Raw genomic sequence first — 6,603 nt, 5'->3', positions numbered from 1 at the left:
CCCTGAAAACAAGTTTGGGTGTTTCACCCTCAATCAAGACTTTGGGTTTTACACCCCAAACAAATCTTGGATACAAAATCCATCATGGGTGTGTAACCCTCAATCAAACAAAGCTTGGGTATTTCACCCTGAAAATAAATATGGGATTACACCCTGAAAACAAGTTTGGGTGTTTCACCCTCAATCGAGACTTTGGGTTTTACACCCAAAAAAATCTTGGATACAAATTTCATCATGGGTGTGTAACCCTCAATCAAATACTCTGTGATATATCCATTTTGGGCATAAAGCTCATTCACCGAGTTCTCTGGATGACAGATCCAATTTGGGTACAAAACCCACAAACAAAACCATGAAGAGGTCTAATCTCACAGCAAATAAAAACTAGCCGTGTGCACAAAAAAGAAGAAAGAAACAAAGCTCGAAGAGGGAGACCGCGTAGTGCAGCCCATTCCTTGAATTCCTCATCTAGGGATTGTTTGCAAACAATCAAAACAAAGGATGGAGGTCTTTAAAAAAGGGAAAAAGGGTAGCTTGTTTCTGTTGGCAACTTCTTGTTGTGCAACAAACCAAAAACAAAGAAAAGAAGGAAAGATGGACTTACAGCCACGTTTTTTGTGTGGCAGCCAAACAAAAAAAAGTGGCCAACGCCACTTTGCTTGAAGTGAAGAAAAGTCAAAACACTTCAAATAAAAAAGAAAAAGAAAAAAGGTGGTTGTACACCACCCGCTCAGACTATAATGAGTGGAAAGTTATAAGGGGTTCACTTTATAGCCATCAGATCAATCCAAGTGTTGGGGAGAATTGAGATAAAGTTTTACAATCAGGTAGGTGAGGAAGTTTGAACAGAAAAAACCCGTCGCTCTAAAACACATAGCTCTGAGAAACCGCTAAGCTCTGAGAAACAGTTAAAGGCAACGGTTAACAACGGTTGAAGGCAACAGTTGAACGACACTCCATTCTCCAAACCCTAAAAAAGTATTTATTTTGAGTGGAAGGGGCAAAGGTGTGGATTCTGAAACAGTGAAGGGACGAAGCAGTGGAAGGGGAAAGAGAGAAGTCGTATTCGTTGGAAGTGATAGGTTCCATTTGTGGAGCAAAGCCACACAAAGACCCCTCACAGACACCTTGCGATTGTTCAATAACCAGCATTTGGTGAGTAATTTATGGAATTTGAGTTTAGGGTTAGAGTAACGGTTTTCCCCAATTTGTACCATCAATGTTGTTGGATTTGGCATCTCTTCTTTGTGCTTCACTTGCATGTTAATTTTTGCTTGGGTATATGTTAAAAAACGAATGAAAATCAAGTCAATAACATGTCAATAATGATATGAATAAGATAATGGTATTGAGTTGGAGGAGGCCCTCAAAACCTTCCACATTTGAAGCAGTACATAGTGCAGATTATCTTTCTAGCGCTAGAATATATATATATTTTGAAATAAATTTCCTTTGTTACTAAATTTGCCTGAGAAAAATGAGAATAAATAATAATAAACTGATGAATAAAAGTACAAAGCATTTGATGAGTAATTTATGTAATTTGAGTTTAGGGTTAGAGTAACGGTTTTCCCCACTTTGTATCATCAATGTTGTTGGATTTGGCATCTCTTCTTTGTGCTTCACTTGCATGTTAATTTTTGCTTGGGTATATGCTAAAAAACGAATGAAAATCAAGTCAATAACATATCAATAACATGTTAATAATTATATGAATAAGATAATGGTGTTGAATTGGAGGAGGCCCTCAAAACCTTCCACATTTGAAGCAGTGCAGAGTGCAGATTACCTCTCTGGCTCTAGAATTTATATATTTTTTGAAATAAATATTATTTCATTTGTTACTAAATTTGCTTGTGAAAAATGAGAACAGATAATAATACACTCATGAATAAAAGTGCAAAGCATTTGAAATAAAGATTGATCTATGACGATTGTGGCTGACTAAAGAAAAAGTTAGAAAGAAAGAAGGATGTGGCAATGGCTTAGCAAGCAGATAGCCGAGCAGATGCTTTGCTTTGCTTCCTTCCACCGTATTTCTTATTTATTTATTTATTTTGTGTTGTGTATGAGATGACAATAATTGTCATGTGTGTGAAGTGCAGAACTTGCCTAAATTGCACTCACACTCACTCATGCATAAACCATTGATTGGAGTTCGGATCCACAAATAAAACACATGAAATTGCTTGTAATTCACAGAATCATTGCATTAACAGGTATTTGCACAAAATTTGTCATATTGCTTTGATGATGTTAAAGACTGTGATCAGTAATCCCTATGCGCATGTACTTTGTAAAATTTGTAATGTGCCTGGGTGACTAGTTGTGTAAATACCAATGTGATTGTGCAAATACGTGGTAGTATATGTGTTGACGTTATTTCATCTTGTATTTTAGGAAATGAGATCCAACGTGAAGTTGGTATGGCCAGAGTTAGAGGCATATTCGTCACGGGTGAACAACTGCTCACATTCAAATTCATCCATAGTTGCAATTCGAGTGAAGTTGAGTGCCGAATAATTAGAACAATTCAAGACATCATGCTTTGGCCATCTTTTGAATATAGATAAGATTCAGTTTAGCAGGCAGATTGTGCATGGGGTTGTGTTGCGTAGAGTAACGGGCAGGGTGTGAAAGACTTGGATGAACTGAGTTTCTTAATAGGGTGCGATGTTGCTTAGTTCACTCGTCAGGATTTCTGTTTGATCACAAGGCTTCATTTTGGAGAAGTGCCTGAAGTTTCCAGTGGAGAAAGTGATGAAATTAGACTTCAGAAAAGATATTTTATAGACGAAGGAATTATATATAATGCTTTAGAATAAGCATTTCTGAGGTGCACAGAGAAATATGGCATCTACAAGCTAGCTCTTGTTTACTTTGTTGAGTTAGTGCTTTTGGGAAGGGACAAGCATTTGAACATCAATCTAAATTACCTGACCCTTTTAGAGGACTTGGATGCGTTCAACAAGTATCCTTGGGGTTCGATGTCCTTTGACAAAACCCAAGACGGTCTATTTTCTGCACCAACAAAGTATGTGAAAAGCTTTGAAAATGAAGAGGGAAGAGGGAAGGGGAAAAGTAAGGTAACGGGAACAAGCCGGAGAAATGAGAAGGGCAGGAAGGATAAGCATGGTGAAGTGCAAAGGGGTGGCTGGAGTTTTAAAGGTTTCACGTATGCTTTCCAGGTACATGGTAAGAATGTTCATGTCAGTTATGTTTTGTGGACTTTAAAACTTAAATAATGACTTTTGTCCTATGAATTGTGTAGATTTGGGTATATGAATTAATTCCTAGAATGGCGGACCTGAATTACTGCAAGGTTGTTGATCCGACAGCTGTCCCACGTATTTTGCGATGGAGAACTACTACGTCTGTTCCCGAGATGAGAAAGTTGAACATTTATTTTTTTCAGAGCAAAGAGGTTTGGTTTGCAGCCCTTGGAACTATTTATAAGATTCAATGAAATTATGAAGTAGAATGATTAAATATGACTCTTGTCTGTATTCAAACAATCAGATTCGGGTGCTATGTCCGAGTGAAGAGGAAATGAGACAACCATATTAGAGTTGGCCACAGGATCGCCCTACTGTTGTCTCGGCAGAGTCAATTCCTTCTTCATGTGTTGACCTTGATGAGTTGAACAAGGTGGTAAGCTTGTTAAGGTCTGAGTTGTTTCAAGTAAAGCGGGAAAAGGACGTCCTTGAGTTAAAGGTCATACGGATGGAAAAACTTTTGGGAAGAGCATGATAAAGTTATGTTGCTTGGCGATGACATTGGCGAGAGCACGGAGGGGACAAAGGTTGAGTTTACTCTTGGGGACATTGATTTGGATAACCTACAGCTGTGCTATGTTAGTTGAACGTTTGGTTGAATTATGAAGGTAAAGTTGTGGAACAAAGGGTCCAATTACGGAAGAGGAAGATGATCATTCCTATGTGGAAGATCATTGAAGCTAGTGAATTGGTTCAAAAAAAACTCTGCCAGAGACAACCCGACTTCGGATGTTCGACCCAATGAAGATGATTCTGCATGATGATGTGGTGAAATTGCTGAAACTTTGTTGGGAATGGGGCCATAACCCAAAGTAAGTCCCTTGTTTTTTGAGATAAAAGGCATTAATGTATATATTTTTTAATTGTTGTGTTCTAAAACTTTTTTATATTTATAGTTTGGTGATGCAATTTGACAACGTGGAAGCTGAGATTGATTCTTCGCTTCCCTCATCAAAGCTGACGGTTGGCTGAAAGGAGATGTAAGTTTAATTGATTATGCATTTGTTTTAATGTACACAGATTATGAGATTGACAAGAAAAACATGTGCAGCATATTGATTTGGTGTTGTTTCTCATCCAAAAGTGACAACAAGAGTTGGAACTGGACAACGACCGATGTATTTTTTATGGTATGTCATAGGCCTTGACCAAGTGCAGTTAATAATTACAAATTATCCATACTTGCTTTGTGGACGTGTTTAACCATTGGTTGTTTTCTATTTCACAGAATCACATACATACTTGCTTTGTGGATAATAAAAGAAAAAAAGAGCAGGTTGGGTGGAAAATTAGAAACAGTTTACTAAACGTTGTAAATGGCAAGGTTCCAGTGTGTGGGATGGATTGCTACAACGCGTATAAGGTGTATGCCCCTTGTATGTTGACGAAGTACAAGCATTGGGTGGCTGTAATGATTGATCTGGTAAAGTGTGAAATCAAAGTGTACGATTGAATGGTTTCACTTATTCCAGATGAGATCTTAAAGGAAGAACTCGCCCCGCTTTCAATTACGATTCCAAATCTTCTCAACACCCTCGACATTTATGAAGAAGGTGTTTACATAAACGATTGCAGCCGAGATTGGTGGTGTCCGTGGCCAATAGAACGTGTGGATGTTCCACAACAGTCGAATCAATGAGCACAACTTTTTATTTAATTTTATTACTTAAAATTGTCAATTACGTTAGAATGTCATTGGTTGAATTGATCGAGTTCTTGTTTTCCTTTATAGGCGATTGTGGCATGTTCGTGTTGAAGTACATTGAGCTTTTGAGCGCTGAGATTCCTTTAGCTACTTGCACCTCGCAGAACATGCCCTTTTTCGGTTGAAATTGGCTGCAGAGATATTACGGGGAGATGCTTACATGGCATGATATTGATTGAACTTGGTTTAGGTACATGATCAAATAGGTTTTGGGAATGTCCAATTTCAAACTCATGTAAATACACAATAAAGACCCGCGGGTCCTTTTCGAATTCTACCTCTGCTCCTCAATTCTTCTTCGTCTTTCTCAATCTTAGTGTATTTTTGTATATAATTTTAGGTTTAAGTTATTGGACAATAACAATTAGAACCAAAATAGTGGCAAATATTATAGCGAATGCATGCTTTCATTTCGATTAGTGTGATACTGTGGGAGCAAATTTTCCCACAAGAATATTCGATTGGAAAGATTCCCCTTCCTTCTTCGCGAGCCTCTTTCTCCCTGCAAAATAGAACAAATAAGAGGGCCACACCTGGGGGGTGTTGGCCAAAGGCCCTCCGATGCCTAAATTAGTTCAAGAGTTTGTAAGAAAAATACTAGCTAACTAGGATACAGAGATGTGTTTAAGGTATAAACTGGGCGGCCGGAGCCATATGTAAAAGAGAAAGAGAGGAGGTGACTAGGGTTTGTGAGAGGAATTTTCTGCAGAGTTTCAGTAGAGATTTTAGACGTACCTCAACCCTTGTGCATGGCCATCCTTTTATAGTGGTCTCAGAGGGTTAGGGTTTGGAGAAAAATAATCCTTGTTGGGAAACGAATTATTTTTCTGATTTTAGGAGACTTAAATCAATTAGGTATTTAATACGAATCAAATCTCTAATCAAGGCAAGAATCCCCAAATCGAATATTCCCCAAATGGAATGAAATATTTGGCCTAGGGTTTGCTTAAACTTAGGTTCCCACAAATGCCCCCCAACTTCTGCATGGCGCGTGGTGGTATGGAGGAGGTGTGAATTAATTGTTAGGCTGTCCCAATTGGAGTTGACTTTTGACTGTTCTTGGAGTTGGGTTCCCAAGAGGAATGGGCTTGCGATTCTTTCTTGACCTAGGATGCCCAACCTATATAAATGCAGGGCTTCTCTTCACTCTTCTTCACATCACAAACTTGACTTCTTTACTTTCTAGCTTGAGAGAGATTTTGGAGAATTTGTACTGCTTGTCGAAGAAAGGAGTTGTCGTGCATCCCAAGGTAAGTTGAGCACGTATATTTTTTTCTTCGTCTTCTCTTTTTTGTGGCGAGGACCAGCTAGGTAGGACCAGGCTGGTTGTCGTCGTCGGTGACCGGCGATGGCTACCGAGTGAGTACCGGAGGAAGTTGGTGGTCCGCCTGCCCAGTATGTTGAGAGATAGAAGTAGAATGGTCTAGACTCGATGATCTGCCGGCGGTGAGGACTGATCATGGAACTCTTTTAAAAAGGAAGGCCGATATGTCAAGTCTTCAAGAAATGAAGCTACGACTTCGCGTGCGAAAGATGCGACTCCGTTGAGGAAATAGCCAAGGATCCCTTCTGCTGAGAAGACTCAAGTAAGAGCTGTTCCGCCGCCATCTGCAATGTTTAAAC

This window comes from Prunus mume, linkage group LG4 (genome assembly GCF_029339155.1).
Source record: "Prunus mume cultivar Tortuosa linkage group LG4, ASM2933915v1, whole genome shotgun sequence".
NCBI classification, from domain to species: Eukaryota; Viridiplantae; Streptophyta; class Magnoliopsida; order Rosales; family Rosaceae; genus Prunus; species Prunus mume.
Note: the sequence above shows the minus strand (reverse complement) of the source record.